We start from the raw sequence: 22,373 nt of genomic DNA on the forward strand, positions 1-22,373 counted from the left end.
GCATTTGTGTGTGTCTGTGTGTGTGTGTCACACTCTCTGCGTGTTGACATATGTTAATAGCGGTGGAAGGAAAAGGGCAGGAGTCAAAATGACAGAGCTCCTTTCATACCAGCCGGACAACCTGCTGCCAGGTCATGGGTTGTTAAGGAAGTGGCAGTTATGACCTGAACTGATGTGGTATGACGGGAGCTCTTAAACAACTTTAAACCCACACAGGCAATTTACTGGCTGCTGCAGTTTAGCTAAAGACACAAGGTTAGAACGTTATTTTATGTATCAGGTGGTGCTTAAGTAAATGAAATGAAGACCATAAGCCCAACACTGCATCATCATTGCTGGCACAATTTCTCTCTCACTAAAACTCATAACAAACTCACGTGGTATTTCCCCGCCCAGTCGTGTATTGCCGCTGTTACAATGCTGCAAACAATTTGCTTTCATGCTTTTATGTTGCACAACCCCAACTGCAGGCTCTTTTCTTTACGACCCCTGGAGGTGGGTCAACACTGATCACTCCCTCTGCTCTCATTTGCTGCTACACAGAGCCTTTGTGCCAAAATAAACGTCATAAATTCATTTCTAACATATGAAAAATACATATGTTGACAATCACATTTAGGTGGTGACAGTAAAAGGGATTCCTGGATTAAGAAAATCTGATGACACTTCATCCAGAGAAGTTTAAACACAAGTAGCTTAAAAAGCTCTGAGTTTTATATTGTAAAATCGTAATATTATCTAAAATAAATGGCTTCCTCCTCATAAATGACAGATGTATTGAATGCAACACGAATCTTTATGACTTTGTTTTTATGAATGTGAGAATTAGAAAAACGTTTACAAGCATACAAGGACTTATGACCGTTGATGGAGAGCAGTACACAAATATGTCTGTGTATTCAATACAGTAAGTACGGGACCCCTTCTCCGTTATAGGCCGAGCAAATCAGTGGAGTGAAAAATGATCACCATATTTGGTTGTCAGGTGCACATCAGGGTGGGGGGGGGGGGGGGTGGACAATGGCTTTCAAACTACTTACAATGCCCGAATAGTTCAGGAATCCAGATGTACATGGGTTGAAAAAAGACTTTCTCCTAGTGTCTGTTTCTGCCTTTCTCTCCCCAGTCTGCTTTTTGCCTGTTTTAACAGATCTGTCAATGTCATTTAGGTTCAAGAGTGATATTTTATCCTCAGTGTCTTGCAGACAGAGGGGTTCTGGCATTTGTGAGAATCAAAGTCAAGCGCCGAGATAAGTCCTGTCCCTCTGCACCGCAGTGTCGACCAGTGCAACTGAAGGTCACTACTTTTGCTGTGTAAAAACGAATCTTTACTGGATGAAAGTTGAGGCTCCAATTGAGAGATCGTGATAGTGTATGTCAGCTGCACCGACACTGATATCCTCTAACACATGTGCACATATAATACACACCGCATGGCCCTTTTATCTCATATCCACAGAGAACACACAGCTTTTCAGGATAAGGATTACATGAGCTTTATCGAGAGAAATACGAACCATAATGAGCAAGTGGTCATATGTGAGAAGAAACAGGCCGTCTGAAATGTTGCCAGGTAGGTGAGACATTTGTTTTGTCTGCTAATGCATGTCTGGATGATCTCCAGTCTGGAGATGACAGCACTAATCGGGACACTTTGAGGATAAAGGGATGAGAAGTTCTCATCTATTATGATCTAACATCCGAGGATTATGGAAAGGAACGAGAAAAAGGAGCCTCCTCTGGTCTATTTTCACGCCTCATCTCTCAGCCAGTGGCAGAGAGATACTGGTTCAAAGCGTATATATACTTTCCAATGTTTAGCACTCAATAGTGACAGATGGGAGCGGTTGACCACACAAGATAACCCAGTAAGTGCTAGACCGTAAAAGCTGCGTAGTTTGAAACAACATTATTTACGACTCAAATAACTCAAATAACATTGGGCAACATACCATACCCATGCAAAAGATAATTAGCATCAACAGTTTTAATAAAAACACAACATACATCTACATGTTTTACATTTTTTAAGGCATCATGGTTAGAGCTCAATCTGATTTATGAGTCAGTGACAAATTAGTGTTCAAACATGATTTAAAGATGTCAACTGAGGGCAGGTGAACTTTTCCTTGGCTTTAGGGCAGAAACAGCTCAGACATGATGAGCCTTAAAATGTAACGTTGCCCCAAGGACAGACAAAAGCATCTGGACGGAGGACCAGAGCTAGAAAAATAATAGTGTAAAGTGAGAGGTAAAGAAAGACGTCAACATATGTTTGTAAATCCTTACAGTTTATACAATGCCAGATTCCACAGTGATTCTTTGAGCTAAATGCTAATGCCAGCATGCTAAAATGCTCACAATGACATTGTTAAAATGCTGATGGTATAATGTCATGTTTTACATGTTCACCGTCTCAGTGTGTAAGCAGGCTAACAAATGACGCTTAACACGGCTAACAGTTTGTAGTAGCAGTTGATTAGTATGCTTTTCTTGACTGAATTTACCAACCTCATGTAATGCATCTAATGTGATTATATTCCACTCGTCTGGTATGCAGTTTAAGACTGAATTATGCCTTGAAGAATGTTGAGCCAGGTCTGAGTCAAGCGTTACTTATTGCCTATTAACTAGTTCACTGTACATATTCAAAAAATGCTCATTGGTTTCTTTTGTATGATCTAAAACTACAGTAAATGGTATTTGAGAGATTTCTGATAATATGAACATATTTCAAACAATTTTTTGTTAAGGGAAACAAGTAGAATTCCACAGAAAACATCAAGAAAAACACCCAAAATCGAAGGAAAACAAGTCTCCAATTGATCCACACCCTCACTGAACCACCCAACCCCAATTGACTCTACATAGTTTCAAATTCATCTGTGTATTAAACTCTCTTTTTCTCCTCTCACCTTTATCTGACATACGTCTCAATAAATATCAAAAGCCACCCTTACTGTTTCTCTTGCCCCACTCCTAATACACTTCCCCATTTTAACACCACAATATTGTCTTTTTTCTGTCATTAGAGCGTGTCATTTTTTGACTGCAAATCTGGTCCCACTGTAAATATTTCCAGTATAGCATTACAGTTCCTAAATCGTTTCAGATCCCCCTATGGGAAAAGCAGAATTCCCATCTCAGTTTCTCATGGGGAGCGTTTTGGTCAATATTATTGCTGCTAGACCTCCACCCGCTGCTGGGCCCAAAACAACTCACCTTTCTATCCCCCTTTTTTTTTCAAAATCTCCCTCTACATTTTTCCAGAAAAATCTGCAAAGTGCAGGTTATCTCTGTTTACTTTTATAAGCATACCAGTCCCGCTCCTTTCTCTGTTTCTAATATGTCTGCCTTTTTCGTTTTTACTTTCTTAAGATTGTTCCAGAAGCCCCTCTGTGTTGCCTCATGATCCTGAAATCCCCGGCTTTCTAAAGTTGCCACTTTTCCCTCGTTGCTTTGACTGACCGCTCTTTCACCTGAAGGGTTCCTGACTGTTTGAACCCAGGCCACTGCTGTTCACTCGGACAGATTTATGACTGGAGAAGGCCAGATAGAAAACCATGCACACTTTAATAGCACCTTTAACAACCGTGTCTATAGGCTAACCGCTCTCCTCCAGGGCCCATCTCTTTCCGTATACACTTTTAATGAAACCTATTTCTAGCCAACTGGCAGGACTTGAAGGCCCCATGGTGCAGGGTTGATTGACGTTGCTCTTGTGGCTACTGATTAAGGTTAAAGGAAAGACGTGATACTCCCAGCTGTAGAACCAATGGGATCACTCTGACATGCAAAGAAAGAGTCAGCTCCAATGCCAGCTCTAGTTATTATAGCCTTAAGGCAGACCATTACTTTCACATGTGCTTACTTTTGGCACTCTGCCTCTAATTCTCACGACAGCTATGAAACCATCCAAATATGTTTACAACTTGTAGCTGTTAGTTTCTATTCATTATAGATCATTTTGCGCTTGCTTTAATGGACAGTCCTATACTTTTTTAAGTTGTTATGTTCTGTTTCTCTCTTGGAGTACTTTAAGAGGCTCAAACACCGGTAGTGAAAAAACACATATATAACTTATCCTCAGGCATTTCCCAAAGCACATAATCTTCTTTGTGTAAGAATAGCGCTCAGTGTTCTTGAAATAATAGGGTTTTTAAAAGGAATTGTAAGGTTCATTGCACTGAATATGTCTGGGAATTAATCAAAAGCAATGTGTTACACAGAGCTGCTGTGCAAACCAAAAGGACACATTTTCGGACTGATAGGACCCATTTATTATTCAAAGAGAGCTAAAAAACCTAATTTCAAATGTTTAAACTTTGTTAATTTAACACCATTTTGCTAGACCTTGCCGGGTTAAATGTCAGGACTTGACTAAGTGGCCAAGGGGCCGTGGTTCTACTTCAATCTCTCTACAGATGTCTGAGCTCCTTAAGCTAGTTCTAAGGGTGAGCCCAGCCACCACAAGGAAGAGAACTCATTCTGTTGGTTAAAACTCTAAGCTCATGGCCACAGATGGATTGTAGATCGACAGCTTTGCCACACGGCTCAGCTCTTTCTTCACCACAATGGTCTGGTACAATGCCTGAATTTAAGCTGCCAAATCCAACTTTTGATATTTTCACACATGTGAAGGAATTGTGAGAAATTGCTCCCGTTTGCTTTCTTGCAGAGGATGTGACAAGAAGATCAATACGACTCCTGTTTGTTAGCTGAAGCTTAAGCCAGCAGGTTTCCGAATCAACCAGGACTAAAATCTTAAGGATTGCCACTTAATTATAAAGATTATAAGAAGGAGGAGACATCTAGCCTGACTCTCTCCAAAGGCAAACCAGGTCAACCCTTTTAAAGCTCAAACATGATTACCTTTTTCTCATTCTTTACTAAAGATTAATTAACTAAATGTCAAGCTATTCATTTCTATAGTTTAAATAGGAATGTGTCTACATTTTGATGGGCAATGTGGAGATAGACAACAGATTTTGGTCCATCTATGACATCATATGATCATAATTATATTAAAACATGTTAACGTTGATATTGAATCATCACAGTTATAAGGAAAATGTAATATTGTGAATGCATTAGCCTAGTAGATGGTGAACTGGGATTTCACTTTCGCATTTCACTTTCAATTTCAACAGGTCAGTGAAAGCCAGTCAGATGCATGTTGGTGATGAGCTCTGTAGTTCACTGCCCAGCCTCTGTGACCCTTAGCAGGAGGCTGGCTCCAGTCTTGTCCTCCACTGGACACTCAACACAAACTTACAACAGCAACCTCTAACCTCTGCCAACTCACTGACCTTTACCCCCTTGATCTCTGTCCAATTTATCATCAAAAAGCCCTGGGATATCTCTCTAATCTGATCAGTGAAGGCATGTGGCATCTGCTGGGATCCTAATTGATTTATACTAATGTCCCAGTGTTTATGTTTCACCTGTTGTTTTGATATTTTCTGTTATAGTGGTAGTTACATGGTAACATGGTGAGAAATATTATATGTGATGCTATACACAATTTTAGTTAGCTTGTTTCCTTTATTATTATTAAAACTATGCAAGGAATTTGATACACAGAATAACAAATAGAAGTAGATCTGTTTTTTGGACTTGCCAAACCTAACCAGTTAATAATAATAAAACCAGAGATACATTTATTTGCTCTTGGAAAATAATGGTATATAATGTAAAAAACATGAGCATCATGAAACTTTGCAACCTTGCCAAAGCCTCGGAAGAATATTACAATCTGGAAAATCTGAGCTAAGCCTGGACAGTTTTAGCCATAGCCCGTGTAGGCTTATTTGCAATAAAGCTGTGACAGGTACAGTATTGTAACTTTCTAAAATGTCACAGTCGGTGACTACAGGGCCGTATATTTGTATCAATAAAGCAACAGTTGCACTGAGTAAAAGGAAAGAGTGTGAAATCAAATAACTCGCTCTGCTGCCATAACATAGATAATTCAACACGAAGTAAAAAAGGCTCCAACAGCTGAGAATTGTTTTAGTATCTCCTTGTGACTGCAGTCGGTAAGACACAAGAGTTCGTATTTACAAGCTGTGAAAGCATACCAGTGTAATCCTTCACAAAAATACACACAAACAAACTTTCCACCTTACATACATGGACACACACTTAACACACACAGACACACACACACCCATGTTAGAGCACACATGTGTTATTTTTAAGTGTCTATTTCCAGTGGCCAGTCCAGGACTAAAACAGCTTTGCTCGTATATCTGTGGTGGTGGTCTGACACTGACCCGTCCCCGGGGCCCACTGTGTCCAAGGTGGGTCAGCAACTCCTGTATAAACACTATAGTTGGAGCAGCAGACACATGTGGGGAAATATGACCAGCTACCAGCAAATACTGACCATTTGCAATGACTGGTCAGCTACTTTAAAATAGAACAATCTAAAACAACAATTAATCTATTGGTCTATCAATCATTCTTGGGCTTCAGGCTTGGACATTTATTTGGCATTAATTGGCATGCGTGAATATAAATAGACCTCTCTGGTGTCATTGTAAAAAAATAACTGGATGCTACTGCCATAAGCATGCAGTTCTTCAACAAGACATGAACAGCAAAGTTTGAAATATTAAATATAAGGAATAATAAGATGTATTGCATGCAGTAGAGGCAATAAGAGAAGAAGTGCATTTTGGCAATTGTAACCATATGATGACACGATAACTAGAAATGAAGGTAAGGAGATAGATAAGAGTTATTTTGTTAGGTTAAAGACCAAAAATTAGTGTTGCATTCGGGGTGAGGGATGCTGAAGAGCCTGTTTCTGGTGAGGTGTGTGCACATGGCAGACGGAGCAGGGCTGGGCAATCAGCAGTGTTCAGTGGCAGTTTGAGTGAAGCAGCAGGTAGCTGGGGAGCTGTCCAAAGACATAACAGCTCTCGGGGGAAGCCAAGCAAAAGAGACGGGAAAGGGAGGACCGAGTGAAAGAGCCCCACAGTCCAAAAATCAGCCATCCAGGCAAAATATATCCACAAGACTCCGTTTCATCGCACAGCTTCATGGCTTTAAAGTGCATTATGCGTTGCTTAGGATTGGTTTTCCTCACTGCTCATGTAGTTTGACTGTTCTGACGATATGATTCCAATGTTTTGACATACATCACAGATCACTGAATACAAACTGAAAATATCCTTTTACCTCTACTTGTTGATTTTGGAAGAGTTTGACAGAAGAAAGAAGAAAATGAAAGAAAAAAATTAATAGATCAAAATCAAGCTTTCAACAGTAATCTCAATGCACTCTGTTGAGACTGTGTCAAGTATTGATTGGAGATAAGAGGTACCACTCCCCTCTGTCAGCGGGTGTCCAGCTGCACTGTAGACTTGTCTCTTTATGAACCCCCTTTCCAACCACACTGATACATACACTGGCTGAATTAGTGATCAATACTCTTGTCATCAACTCATCACCCCCTTCACTAAATCATAAATGCAATAAAGACAGCTGTTTTCATAATGCAGCATGTACTTGTTTCTCTATATTGTTAATCACAGATGGTTTTAGGTGTGAACCACAGAAAAGGGCGGGTGGTGAGTAAGGGAGAAACAGAGAGTCAATTCAGGGATCTGTTACCAAGACGATGCCCTAACTAAAACCATATTTCTGCATACTCGCTGGTGATATGTGTTTCTCAGGGGGAATACAGTATGAGGTGGGTCCTGCTTGAAGCACTCTAGCTACTTGGAATGCCTCTTTGAATTCAATACCCTGCAGTGTGGGAAGGGAAATAAAACCTGCACTAGCGCCTCTGACATGTCCAAAAAGGAGCACTTACTTGTGACGGGTCATGGGCTTGTTTGGGGAATGGTGAGGGTTGAGTCCAGCCTTGTACAGGTTGAATCTGTTCCCATAGAAAGGACTGACATGGCCTCCATAGAAAGTTCCTTTACTGTCCGCCACAGATAGCCACACTCCTAAGAGAAAGAGCTTTGCAACCAGATGACACAACTTGGTCCTCATTGTTTTCTCCATGTTTCTTCTTTGAGACTTTTTAAAAGCACAACTTATCCCACAGTCTTGAACTGGCTGGTGAGGAAAAAGTTGTAAAAAGTGATAGTTGTAGCTTCCTCAGAGTGTTGGGTTGAAGTTCCCCGGCTCACGTGCAGTGTTGTCTTTCTCAGCGGGCCCTGAAGGAGACATGGAGCCCAAACAGCTGTAGCATCAGCAGCATCTCACGCCGCACGCCTTCACTTCACACACTAACCACAGTCTGAGCACATCGGACAGAGCAGAGGGAAAACTAGTGAGGCTGAAGAGGGAGGGGAGAGGAAGAGGGGCAAGGAAAACAACACAAAGGTGTGCTGGAGGAGGGGTAAAGAGAAAGAGGAGAGCAGGACAGAGGAAAGGAGGAGGGAAGAGAGTGTCTCTAGGAAAGTTTCAGCTCCATATACATACACATGCAACTGGTGGGACCTGCTGACTAGGCTGGAGCCTCCGAGTCCTCTGCACTCTGCAGGAGAGAGGCTGTGTGCAAGCAGCAGCGCTCTCTGCCTCTGAAGGGGCCGGCAGACAGCCTCTATTTGCATATCCCACCCCAACCTCGCTGCTCTGCACAAGAGGGGGACTGACAGCTAATATGAGTTGGTGGCTCTCCCTTTTACTGTTTCTTCAGAGGTGGGAAGTAGTGGAGTACAAATACTGTGTTACTTAAAGGACACCTATTATGCAAAATCCACTTTTTTTTTTCTTTTATAGAGAGAAGAAGAACAGACTGCGTGATATAAACAAACAACAAATAGCGCGTCCGTTCCATTTTCCCTCTACATCGAGAAGCTCATGGGGCTTTCCCAAACCTGTGTCGAGAGCTGGAGTTAAATGAAATCTCAGATTTGCCTTCTTAATAGTTTGTTTGGGTCCCTCACTTCCATTTCGCTTCTCATGCACTGATTCGCTAAGCTGAACAGCCAATCAGAGTGATTTCTTTGATATGTCGAAATGTCGACATGTCAAAGGCCAAAGGCCTACCGAATCGGCGGCGGAAGGTGTCGGCACGGCCGAAAAGACACAACGGTGCAGTACACACCAATCTGAGTAGGGCGACACGACGCTCATCGACGGCCCGACATCGGCTCGGTGTGTAAGAGGCTTAACCATTAGCCAATCACCAACCAAGGTAACCCCCCCCCCCCTTATCACCTGAATCTCCTCCTAGAGCACCTTTGTGTTTTTTTTCTACCAAATATCTCTCAGAGGGGCGTGGGGAGTGGCTCCTTATTTTCATCTAAAGTAACAGACACAGAATTGGCACTTTTGGAACAGGGCTGAAACAGAGGGGATTATGGGATGATCTGTTTGATATTTCGAGGCAAACACTTCAGAGACATGTTTTATATATATCTGAGACCTATAATATATCGTTGAAAATGTGTAAAATAGGGGACCTTTAAGTACATTTTTCTGGTATCAGTACTTTACTCCACTACTTGTTTTTCTGACGACTTTTTACTTTTACTTCTTACATTTTTAACACAAATAGATATACTTTCTACTTCTTACATTTTCAAAACAGGTTCGTTACTTTAGTTTTAATCTGTGTTTGGTGGCATGATCATTATTATTTAGAGTCATTGCGTGCCTATTGATTTGAACACGATCCGTGTATCCATCATTTCCTGGTCTTCTCTAAAGAAGAGGGACCAATGAAAACGTTGTCATTTTGCCGTTGTTCAGCATCGAAGCATTCATTAGCTAACAATGACATTATTGTTCTATTAAGTGAGGTCCAGTTACTAAAACAGTTGGCAGTTATGGGTAATTTTTACTTAAGTACATTTTGAAGCCCATATTTATTTACTTTTACTCGAGTAAAGAAGTTTAGTCAGTACTTCTACTTTCACCAGAGTATTTTTAAACACGAGTATCTGTACTTCTACTTGAGTAAAGGTTGTGTGTACTTTTGCCATCTCTGTATTTCTTACACACACTCACACAAACAACACTTGGTCTATTTCTTAATTCTGATTTAGCTCCATTTGCCATCACATCTCCCGCTCCGTACCCCTTTCTCTTCAATCTCCAACAATATACGTTTTTCTTTCTCGTTAATTCCTGATACATTTTATTCCTTTTCCCTCTCCTTTTCTTACTCCATCTGCTCTGGGAGTAGTTGGACATCAAAGTTCAGCCCCGGTGTGCAGTGCCATGCAGCCGGCTCAGACGCTGCAGATCCGGACACAATGGACCTCCTCCTTGCTCTCACCGCGGTCAGTCATTAAAAATCCCAGCCACAGCTTCAGTTGCGATCCACACCCCGACCCCCTGCTTATGTCTTTCCCCACTTCCATGTTGTTCTTGAATTCATGCATAACTGCCTCCTGTGTCTTTCAGGAGGTTTTCCCTGGGAATAACTCAAATCAATTCAGTTTCCTAATTCAGTTTAATAAGAGAGCGTCAGTGGCTGATCAGTGTCTCAATTGAGGTTTGTTGAGCCCTATAAAATGTCCCTAATCTTTTGTGGATGCTTCTTTTCTCAATTTTGAGATGCAATGTTCTTTTATCAGAAGAAATTAAAAGCACAAAAGCAAACTATAGTTACAAAAGTGTTTACTTTCTTCCCTTTGTATAGATAGAACATATTTTCAGATTATTTTGTCAATTTTGTATTGCATTAGTTACTTTCGTAATGATAGTAATGGATTGTTTGTTCATCCAATTGTGCATACCATAGAAAATATGAAAGAAAATAAAGAATCATAACAAAAATATTAAACTAGACTCCAACACACGCGGATGATTGATAGCTCTAACGTCTCATGGCAGTTTGAGCACTCTTGGGTCGGAAAAATATGACAACATTTCACAAAAAAACACAGTGGTTTCTCTTAAAAGCCTCTTCAATCTTGCCTTTATAAATTCTGATCTGACCAAGACACCAAAACAGGCACCGGATCAATTACAATGTTATCTTGTCTAGTTCTCATAGTTCCTCATCACTAGGAGTATGATAGCTAGAAGGCCTGCTGAACCATGACTTCTCAGTGAGTGCGGTTGATTTTAAAATCCACCAAGAGCCGCGTTCACACCAAGTACTTTGCCGTACTTAGTGCCGGCACTTAGTGCCCCGGCACTTATTACCCCAGGGCACTTAGTACAGATCGCGTTCACACCGGAATAAGTTCCCTGAGGGAAGATTACGCAAATGAGCCGCTGACGTCACTTAGTCTTCTTCTGCTTTGGGTTTACTGGCAGGCCGCAAACAACTTCACGGCGTATACTGCCACCCGAAGTCCCCGGCCGGAAGTCCCCGGAGTTGGGGACTGGCTTCAGTAGAAGCTGCTGGGACTCCCAGCAGCTTCTACTGAAGCCTTCCGAATAAATCGCCAGAACGCCGACACCTCCTCATCTCCACGACTCCCATGTTTTATTTTGTGTTGCCATACGTTAGTCTCTCTGCGTTTGTGCGCTGGGCGAATGCTAATGCTAATAATGCTAATGCGAGGATAATAAAATGGCGGCTCTACAAAACATTTCAGAGTTTTACGGGGCGTGGTTTGCAATTCGCCCAGCCAATCAGAACTGGGGCACTTTTTTCCCCCAGGAAAGTACCATCTCTCAGCAGGCACTAAAAATGGGGGTAAAAGTTCCTGGCACTAAGTACTCTTTTTGGTGTGAACGCGACATAAGGGGTACTACTACTAACGGGACTAAACGCGAAAAGTACGGGGAAAAGTACTCCGGTGTGAACGCGGCTCTTGAGTAGGAAGACCTGGAGGAAGAGGACAGAGTTTGAAGTGGCCTCTTTGTTTAGAAGATTTGTTTGCAGTGTCCTTCACACCTGTGTGTGGAGCCCACACCATTAACCCCATTGTATTTACTCTTCATTTACAAGTCAGTGTGAAAGAAAAACACAGTTTCACAGTATGCAGAGCCACATCACACAGGTGGGAGAGTTTTTCCAAAATACGTATAGTTCAGACTCAAGTGTGCTCTAAGATGATAGAGTGTGTAGTTTATATATTTTTAGACCCTTTCATCTTATTCCATGGTATGCACTATAGTATGGACTCATTTAGCTTCCTTTCGTCTGCTTGTGCTGCAAAGATTTAAAGACCTACAATGTGTAAAGCTGCTGAAGTGTTAAGCCTCCTGCTGAAGATTCACCCCATCGCACCAGAAACTGTCGCCTTGCAAAAGCAGGAAGACGGTGAAAAGGAAACTATTTCTAAATCTTTGTCTATTCTGGCAGACAGCTCAGAACTGAATACCATTTTTCACAGAAATGACTGGCACAATTTTAAGCAGATGTCGGCCCCAGCACACTGTCCAGATGTTAGAGAGCAATGAGATATATCTGTGATCCTCTCACTGCAAGTTTGGGTCTATTTACAGCTTTAAAAACACATTTAATTGAATTCATGTTTGAATTAATTATCTGTGTATCATGAGTCTGGTTTGCTCAATTTGTTCTGTTCCCAATTCCATTTCCTTGTGTTTCATGTATGATATATGGCTCATTCTGCCAATAATGCATTGTCTTTGGTGCTACATCTGGGAGTAGTTTCAGTATCCTTATCTGTTCCTGACTGAATCCATACTCTGAAATCTGAGATGAAATTCATGAAAAACATTTTGAAGTCTATACCCTTCTGGGCATTGGCAAATATATTGCTTTTCACTGACTGCAGTGACTATGACCAAACATGTTATACTGCACTTTGTGTAATTTCCTCATCGTTATATTGTTTTTGACTTGGATATTGTATCATGTTCCAAGTGACATACTACCCGTGTCCAGTTTTTCCCTTTAGCCCCTAGGAGCCATCTGTATGTGGAGTCTCTGCGCACAGTCCCGCAGTGAAGAGACACAGAATTAATGAATCAACTTTGGAGAAACAGGACACCACTCAATTAGTTTCATTGCCCTAACCTCTCCATGAACCATGTCCATATTTTGCTATCGGCCTTTTCCAGGATTCTTCCAGGACAGACTTTTATCAGATTAAGAGACAGGGGGCACAGACATAGTGAGGGAGAGAAAATTGATGGATTCCAGTTTAGTGACATCAACAGCTCGGCAATGAGGATGACACTTGATCCTTCCTAACAGTAGTGACCGGGGAAGTGACCCAATCTGAAGACAAGGCAAGTAGCCGTCATTTATTTTTCTAATTCTCAGGGTAAGACCAGGAGAATCAGTCAACTTATGTACAAAATGGAAGTGTCAATGATATGGGAAAGCCAGTGAGCGAGGCACTTCTGGTGCGGAAAAGATGCGATAAAAAGATGCAAAAAAGGAATTTACTAGCACACTTATTTAGGAACACTGAAACATAAAGAAATTAACCTGCAATTAAACCACTTGTGTTAACGACTTGGTGTTTATGACCCTCCATCACTTTCACTATAAAATGCTCGTTAACATGCGACACCAGCAGCTCAGGATGGACAGTGATAAATGACCCACTCTCTCCACTTCCCGGGCTTTAAAGAGCCACTGGTGCTGTTTTAACCAGAGAGAGGAAGTATTCCGTTTTGGCATGGGGTTGGTAAGATTTATATGGGATGCACAGAAAGTCCACTATCACAAGCACAGATTAGACTTCAAGGCCCTGAAAAAAACATTTTCTCCATCAGATTTACTGTGAGTGATGAGACCTATACAAACTCACGATCACAAGATGTCTGTTCCTGTATGTATCCTTATGCTATTTACCCTGCTTTGAAGAGGGCAGTTAAAAAAAAGAATGTTTAAAAAGAAAAATACATCAAGTGGTCATTGTGGGTTGAGCTGTTACACACCCCCAAATAAGGGGGACAAACACAGGATTCTCACGAGGGTCAAAGGGGCCTTCCTGTGATGGAAACAGCTTATTTTTTCACAATAGGACCACGAGGATATGAACCCATAAAGATGTAGGTTTGGAAATGGAATGGCCTTTCAAAATATACAACTGAACTCAACAACAGTCCATTCTTCCTCCTCTCTTTGCAACCACACAAGCCCCAAAGCACTTCTCCATGTCGTTGTCGCTCCATGTCAGGTATGCAAGAGTTTACCGACTGTCCAGGTCTGTTCAAACAAGATCCAAAGAAAACGAATGGGTCACAGAGAGAGGGGGGGGGGGGCATGTGTGAGACAAAGAGGCACCTCATTGAGTCTGTGGTGGCAGCAGCATCCTGGCTGTAAGAATGTGACAACTGTTGCTTCTGAAACAGAGTCCCAGTGTGAGCTGGAGAGGACCTGTACACTTCCTGGAGGTTTCATCTGATAGACGAGAAAGCTTGAGGTTTTCTACTAATATCTGTGGCTCTTTGTTGGAAAAAGTGATCTTAAACTAACAGGGTAGCTACAATCAGGTCAATCAGTTCATGCTACAATCATGACCCGACTGTTTTTCTTCATAATTTAAAGTTTTGATCACATTTCTGCACCAACCATGTCATCAGGCAAGAATGTCAATATTGGATAATTTTTGCAGGACTTTGATAACACCTAATGGCAACTAAGATAACTAAGATTTGTTAAGATGTTTTATTGCTCGCCAATAGAATGGCCTGCTACATGTCTGCTGCTTTAAGACAGTTTAATCTTCTTATGTGCACTTATTTAGAATGGCATTAATTGAATACTTTTCTATAGTGGCCCCTTTAGAGTACTACAATGTATGAGTGAGCTGTTGTTGAGCCAGGCACACGGCTATTTCTCATTACAAGTCCATCAATACTGGTGGCTGAGGTTGTATTTCTTTTGGATTTTGTTATGTATGAGTGCTAAGATGTATTCTTGTGAACTGAATTGATCATGGGTTTATTGATCTATATGGTTGAGTATTACTCCAGCATAGGCTGCTGTTTCATGATAATATAAACATGACTTTCGTATTCCACACAGCCCATTATCACATTTTTCATTGTTATATTATATTTTTGGAAATCTAACAGGTCCCTGACCCTGTCACACTCAGTACGGGTAGACATTTATATTTTCTCCACAGATTTCCTTTTCGGGTATCCATTCATAAATACACATTTTAACTCAGAAACATCTATTTGACAGCCTGCCTTCAAAGTTATGATTTGATATACATGTGCTATTGTTCCTAATTTACAGACTACGCTGCTAGAATAAGACTGAATGAGACATAATAGGAACAGACTGCTTTAATATGAACAAGTTAATAATCAAACGCAGCATTGTTTGTGTATCTCAGACAGATGTTGTGGATCAGTCAGTAGATTCCCAGTATAGATACAGTATATCTGAATTCTCTATTCAGTATATTTTCCTCATAGATTGAGGTGCGAAATAATGAAGGGCCACACAGAGAAGATTAGCTTCATTAAGAGTGATGAGGTCAGAGAATAGACTCCAAATAATAGCCGTACGTGACAATAGTATAGACTTTATATTCATATAATAATTAATATATACACAAGTAGCATGTGTACTCCGGTAGCAGCTAAATTGATCACATTTTAGGCAGACAGTTTTCAGAGATGAGATTTTCTGGACTTCTTGAAAAAGTGGTCAACACGGCTTTCAAATTACCAAAGTAATTTTCAAACTGCAAACTTCACTGGTTGTATGCAGTCTATATGATTTATGGGTCAGTAATATGAAGCATGATCTCATACAAGCCAGATCACTCTGCCAAATGTGGTTGGTGCAACGCAAAATTACATGGGATTTCTAATCAATGCTGGCGCTCCGCACGCACGCGCGCGCGCGCGCACACACACACACACACACACACACACACACACACACACACACACACACACACACACACACACACACACACACACACACACACACACACACACACACACACACACACACACACACACACACACACACACACACACACACACACACACACACACACACACACACACACACACACACACACACACACACACACACACACACACACACACACACACACACACACACACACACACACACACACACACACACACACACACACACACACACACACACCATTCTCCCTCCAGTGGGTACAATAGTCTGCATCGCGTCCACATCTGGTTTACATCATAGCTAGACCACCACCACCACCACACAACCTAAATCTATCATGAGACGCACACACGCATTTCAATCTCACTCATTTTTAATACCTCATCATGCACAGCTCTTCAGGAGTGAAACACAGAAGCACAATGTTGTTCTTCACCCTCCAGCAAGAAGGCTGATTCACATTAATCCCCAGTGTTTATAGATTACAACATCCAGCATCTTGGCCTGCTGTAGGAATACATCAGCATAAAGAAGCGCAGACACACGTGTTAAATGTGTCAGCATAGGATTGTGCATGCAAACACTTAGTACTTTAATTGCTGGCTTTGTGTTTTATTGTAAACGCAGCAGAGCCGGTGGGGGTCAGCGGCCTGCAGAAAATATGAGGTGTGTTGCGTTGAACACACACTCACAATGAGCCCCTTGTTTCCTCAGCAATGTGTTCCCAGTTGCAAAGCAATTAAAGACTAGTTTACTGGCCAGGACTGCTCTTTTCTCTGCCTGTGACGCAACCCTCCAGGTTGGCCCAGCTGAAGGCTGAGTGATGGGCATGCACACACTGGCAAGCACAAGCACATGCACATGTGCATTCAAGTACAGGGAGAGACATAAACACACATGTTAGTGCATGAACAAAAATACACATAATTGAAGCTTAGCCAGAGTTGCCAAAAGGTAAACACTCTACGTTATTGCAGCACAAGGCATGCCCTGTCTGAGGCTCATACTTTATGGACATTACAATGACAATAAATCTACATGAGTGACAGATCTTTACAGTGAAGTCACAGTCATTAATGTGTTGACTCAACATAGAATCGCTGAACACAGCAAAATATATAAATGCAGAGTAAGTTCATATTGATGATGTCAACTTTTCTTTAAATAGAAAAAGAAAAAAGGAAACAGAAAAGGTTTGGGCTTACTACGCAATTCTTCTCCCCCACAATATTTCTTGAATGAACTCATTGTTCATATTTTTCATTTTACTCTGCCCTGTTATAAGAAAACAGTTTGTGACCCCTCAAGATACAACGTTTTACAGCTTTCCTTTATCCACTGATGGATGGATTCTGGGGTATAACGTCAGCAGAGCATTAATTCAAAGTCGCCGGTGATCATTTTAATCACCGTCTTTAAACAAGAAAGGTTAAACAGTGCTCTCGGTTACAACAAAAGCAAATCTTTGGCTATATTGTGAGGATAAATATTATTAGTTGTCAGTCGGCCAGTATCCAGGGCTCAGACTGGTATGTACTGTACAGGTTGTGTGTTTTTTTTCTTCCCAGAGAATCTACCACGCCAGGCTGATGTGTCTCGTGATAGCCCTGCAGGGTGTGTGGACGGGTATAACTTTCTCCATGTGCCAAAGACGTGGTCTTTACTTTTTTTTCACTCCCCCTGAAACCTCTCCAAAAGCAAAATAGACACACATGATGATTTAGCCCACTCGGGGTCAGAGGGTTTAGGATTTTTGCTGTGGCTTAAGTGGGTGATGGGCTGGAAGAAGACCCGGCCGTAACCTTTTCTTCTCTCTTTATTTTCATAGTTTGGTACGAGAAGTAGTGCAGAAACTCTGCACAGCTGTTCTGTACTGCAACTCCATGTTACTCAAGATTGGGTTATCACACTGAAAAGGAAATAATTCAATCTATCATATTAGGCTTTAGTTATTTTCATCTGTTTCCCTTTTCTTATCTGCGGCAGAGGCTTGAGCACACAATAGCAGCCTTGTGTTCTTAGGTTTGTTCTCTTTCCTGTGGCCTGTGGTGTAAACAACAGAAATTAGTCAATCACTCTCACAACTGTGTGTGGTGGGTAAAGATATGTGTTTGTGTGTGCCCTCATTTGTAGTAAAGTGTGTGTTTTTCCCACACACACTGGAGGGTTGTCACCACTTCATGTGAGGTTCAGAAACTCACATCACTAAAGCCATCATTGCCTTTCCTTGCCAATATTCTTGAATTTCACGCATCTGTCTGAAAATACGGTACGAATCCACAACTTTCATAGCACACAGAAAGTAGTCTTTCTTTCTGTTCCATCCTTCAGATGCCTACCGACTCCCATACCCCTTTCTCCTTCATTGCTCCATCATAATGGAGGGATTTAATTCTTGAGCAGACCAGCCGGGTGTTGTAGCAGAAGCTTGGCATTCTTTCAGGGCTGATTTCTGTAGTGTGTTCACTGCAGTTGGTGCCAGTGTCATCAACGTCTGAAATGGTGCACAAAACCACCCTCCCAGTGAGACCATGCACCGGGAATCACAAATAGTTTTCACTTTTCCATAGCATCAATGACTGGCGCCAACAGTTTGTTCTTGGCCCATTCGAGTGAAAAGCCCTTTGGAGTGTCATTCAAACACAACGAAACTCCAAACACCCAACCACTTACTTTCAGTCTTCAAAAGGTATAAAGAGCTCAAACAGTTAATTGTAAATGGTCTCTCAATGCAGAGAGAAACAAGTTTTAAAATGGTAAAAATAAATACTTGATAAATAATTGCACCGTCAATAGCTAAAGAAGTGAGTTCAAATCAACATGTAAGACAATGAGCCTAATAGTTACAGTTAAAATATACACACATACACTGTGGACACACTATAGGCAACCAAAAGTTAACAAGGTTAAGAGTCTTAACCCTCCTGTTGTGTTGGGGTCGAATCCGACCGATTTACTACTTTCATCAATCATAACTTTTTTGTTTTACATTCGATTGCATTGAAGCTTTATGATATCCTTCACAGTAGACATTTGAACATACAAAATTGCTGATCACCACTTTCATTGAATTTTGGATGATTTAGTCAACTTTGTAGCACCCATGGTGTTCCCGGTCAAAAATGACCACCATAAATAAATGGAATTAGTAACCATCCAGATCAGATAAAACACACAGATAAAACACACACACAAACACCCACACACACACATACACTAGATGTGTTTCCCCCCCCCCCCCCCCCCGTATGTGCCCATCCCCCCATGTGAATCACACCTGGCACACACAAACACACACACACAGAACAATTTGATACATTTCCCACTCTTGTGTGCCCATCCCCCCACATTGATCAAACCTGGCACACGCAATACATGTTCAGTGTCTATTCTTTGTATATTTACTGCAGTTTTTCATGTATACCAGTAGTCTGATACAATACTTACAGTTTGAAAGGGTGTTAAATGAAATTTGGTGATGATTAATGGTTTTTGTGTTAATGTAATAGCAGTTAAAACAAGACCGGTCAAATTTGACCGCGAACACCAAAGTAAGGGGGGGGAAACGAACACAACAGGAGGGTTACATCATGCAAGTGGCTCTGTGACGATGTGAGATTGCTGATGTAGCTAAATGCTATCATTAGCAAGTTAATACAGATTGTATTTCCATAGAGCCACGCCTGTAGTGTGAATGAAAAGGAATCAAATCAAGTTTTATTTATATAGCACATTTAAAAGCGATTTTTGGTCGAGCCAAAGTGCTGTACATGTAATAAAAACACATTACTACAATCACAATAAAAGACAATAATTTACAACAGAAATATACAAAACAAAAACACAGGGAATAGTCAGGTGTCATGCTCCGCTCTGACTATCAAGCAAATGGAAAAACTGAAAGAACTGCTGACGAAGCAAATAACAGCAAAAAACTGTTCATATTATAATTTGCTGCGAAAGGAATTCTGAAAATGTGTTTTTGGCAATCTTCTCAAACCACTGTCCATGATTTAAGCCGTGCTAACAGCCCTTGATCTAAAGTTAGCCAACATTATGAAACAATAAATGAAACCAGCACCCTTTCAACTTAGGGCCTCAGTAAGAACAAATGAAAACACAGAAGAAAGTAGGTTGAGGAAGATAATTGATGAAACATTCCCATAAGACCCTCTCTGAAGACCACAAGGCATGCAGTTGTGAAATACGCTGCTTTATAGCCAAATCAAGCAACATCTACAGCTAGCATGAAACATGGTTTTGTCTGCTACATACTATCATCATTAAGGTTTAGGATAGGCTTTGATCCTCCTTAAGTAAGAGACTAAAAACCACACAATGGAAGGAGTCCCAAACTAAAATCAAGATGTGGTTTGAAAGAATAGATGTTTTAAGCACGCAATTCAATGCGGAAAAGATTGAATACATTCAGATCCTTTTGAGAGCATTCACAAAATGCATTTGTTACTTTCACATGCAGGCTACAGAATACATGTCCATAGAGCCCAACAGTCCTTCTTTTCTGCGTGGTTTCGGTGGTGAGTTTATGATTTATAAACACCACTCACAGAGAAGAAGAAAGAGGAAAAGCAAAGCGTTTGGCAGAAGCTGCAGGCCGAGAGAGATGATTTACCGTCCTGTGATCTAGGACCACAATGAAGGCTTTTACAACTCTGGGGGAATTGGCATCACCGTTTCAAATGTGTTTTTCTTCTTTGACCTTCACCACCGACGCAGCACTCGCAGAACACACACATACAAACGGCATTCTTTAACAAAAAATACAGCAGGCTCTGCTATCAGTGACATTTATGAGTTTCATGAATGACTTTCTTTACAGAAGAAAAAGTAATGCTAAGAAAATGTAGTTTCTGGACCACAACTCATCGTCCTAACTCTTTATCAAGGAGAATGGGTGCAGTAACTCTGCTTTGCTTATTTGATATTCATCTTAAATGGACAGCCCGTATTTTAAAGTAGAAAATGGCCAAATCGTGTCTATGAATTTGCTTTTTTCTCCCTAATTTCCTGTGAGCGGAGCATGGCAAACATGAAGCAAAGTAGGGCTCATCTGGGCTGCAGTCTCAAGCTCTGGATGCCAAAAACCCCTGGCCTGCATACCCTGAGGAGCTGAGACAGGATAGAAGAGAAAAGAGAGGAGCATCAAACACACCGCCCAGCAGTTTGAACACTGCACAGGTCTAAGGCTCATCCTCACCAGCCTCTGAAGTGGAAGCAGCCGCAGTATTTGATCTATTGTTGTGTTTGTGAACAGAGATCATGCGTTTCCCTCTTATTTTTCTGGACACTGAGAGGCTTAACTTCATGAAACACTTACTTAAGGAGCACATATGTAGGAAAATAGCCATTTGGAACAATAAAACTGTCCACTTGTTGGCTGTGACAACCCAAGACTGCATGTTTCAGATAGATAAGTCAAAAACACAAACGTCACAAACACTTCCAAAAGGTTACAGATGTGTTGTTTTTGTATCCATGCATGTTTGTCTATCTGGGTTTTTTTTTTTTCGTGTTGAATATCAGAACCTAAAACCCTATTGACAATCCATTACGTAGAGCATCTTAACTACAGATGGAGTACAGACTTCCTCATATTATTAGTTACATTTGTGCTTATCCTGCTATGACACGTCACTATGACTCCCACCCTCTGCACTCAGAATTTAAGTTTCTTCTTAGTTGTCCCAAAGTGTCGAACAAAGCGGTATTTCAAAAATGTCCCAAATTGGGATCAATAAAGTTCTATCTTATCTTATCTTATCTTATAAAAACAGCTTTATTTCGGGAGCTATTGCACAGAAGAATAAGTCGTAGCAGTGTCAAACAGATATTAGAGATTTTTCTGTTGTTTGTGTTGTTTTTAGAATGTGTATCAGGGTGGATCCCTTGTCTTTTTATCTGCAAACTAAATCTACCTAAGGATACTAATAAATAACCTGAACCAGAACCTGATGTCAGCGGGGAAAAAATATATTTTAGTGTCAAGTGGTGATATTGCGGAAATGTCATGACTACTTAAGGGTGGGATTAGCTTGAAAGGAAATACTTCAGCAAGGACTGCGGTTACATTATTAGCATACGTTATTTTAAATGCAATAATCCATTTTGTTTTCATTGTAACAATTTAGATATTTTAGCTAGCATTGTTGTGTTTTGTGACCTCTCTATTCAAACCTGCAGTCACTCAGTATGACCTGCTGCTTGACACACCTGACTGAATTCTCCACATACACTTAATGACTCACATGTGCCACAGAACGTATTGGCACTACGTCCAGTCACACTCGACTCCCTGGGGCCAGATCCAGTAAAAAAAGCCTTTTATAAATAAAGCCAACTGTTTCCCTGTAGCCAATAAATCTTTGAAAGCTGGATTTCTCTCCATTGTGGCATCTGGCGTCATTTGTCACATCTGTGGTGAGCAATTAGGTATAAAAGAAAACCAGGAAACCCTGCAGAGGTTGCATGAGCTGGTGCCAGCAGCCACTGCTATGTTAAACCTCACCACAAAGAGACCACAATTCAGAGACAATGGGGTGCAAGAGAAAGAACAAAAATGTCCAAAAAGCCAAAGTATTGGATCGGGGAAATGACATCATTGTTA

The sequence above is a fragment of the Trematomus bernacchii genome, unplaced genomic scaffold, assembly GCF_902827165.1.
Source record: "Trematomus bernacchii unplaced genomic scaffold, fTreBer1.1, whole genome shotgun sequence".
Lineage (NCBI taxonomy): Eukaryota > Metazoa > Chordata > Actinopteri > Perciformes > Nototheniidae > Trematomus > Trematomus bernacchii.